The following is a 795-nucleotide window of genomic DNA, read 5'->3' on the forward strand; positions in this document are numbered from 1 at the left end:
CTGAAGACACTTTTAGTTCTGTAGCTTTCCTTCCATATGCTGGGAACGTGTCTGATAAGACAGGTAGGGTTTTGAGAACATATAAAATCAGTTGTGTACTCCGAATGCAAACTAAGATTAGCGCACTTCTTTGCTCTATTAAGGACGATTTCAGTTTGAGGAAGAATGGCGGTTTTAAAATACCATTTGAATGCTGTAAAATAGACATTGGTCAGACTATTTGTACGGTCGATGACGTATGTGTCGAACATCATCGCCATACACGAATATTACAGCCTGACAAACTATAGCGTGCATACACTTTATTCAACAAGTAAACAGCACTACAGATATGAAACTTCCTGGCAGATTAAAACTGTGTGCCCGACCGAGACTCGAACTCGGGACCTTTGCCTTTCGCGGGCAAGTGCTCTACCAACTGAGCTACCGAAGCACGACTCACGCCCGGTACTCACAGCTTTACTTCTGCCGGGCGTGAGTCGTGCTTCGGTAGCTCAGTTGGTAGAGCACTTGCCCGCGAAAGGCAAAGGTCCCGAGTTCGAGTCTCGGTCGGGCACACAGTTTTAATCTGCCAGGAAGTTTCATATCAGTGCACACTCCGCTGCAGAGTGAAAATCTCATTCTGGAGCACTACAGATATTCTGATTTAGATTATGACATGTTCCATATGTCTGCTTTCATTGACTACGATGTGTGGCAGACCAAAAGCAAAATTCGGAATATCGATGCTGTTGGTGACCTCCTGATTGGCTCTTTTCATCACAGAAATGGTTTTGGGGTTATTGCTGTACATCT

At 44.7% G+C, this 795-nt stretch overlaps 2 non-coding genes across 2 annotated transcripts; one reads left to right on the forward strand and one right to left on the reverse strand.

The window, feature by feature from the left end:
- Positions 1–359: 359 nt before the first annotated feature.
- Positions 360–434, reverse strand: Trnas-cga. Its single transcript has one exon. It is a non-coding gene; the product is annotated as a tRNA-Ser (tRNA).
- A 48-nt stretch (positions 435–482) lies between these two features.
- On the forward strand, positions 483–557 carry Trnas-cga. Its single transcript has one exon. It is a non-coding gene; the product is annotated as a tRNA-Ser (tRNA).
- The last annotated feature ends 238 nt before the right edge of the window (positions 558–795 follow it).

Source organism: Schistocerca piceifrons, chromosome 9 (assembly GCF_021461385.2).
Source record: "Schistocerca piceifrons isolate TAMUIC-IGC-003096 chromosome 9, iqSchPice1.1, whole genome shotgun sequence".
In the NCBI taxonomy this organism is placed as follows: Eukaryota; Metazoa; Arthropoda; class Insecta; order Orthoptera; family Acrididae; genus Schistocerca; species Schistocerca piceifrons.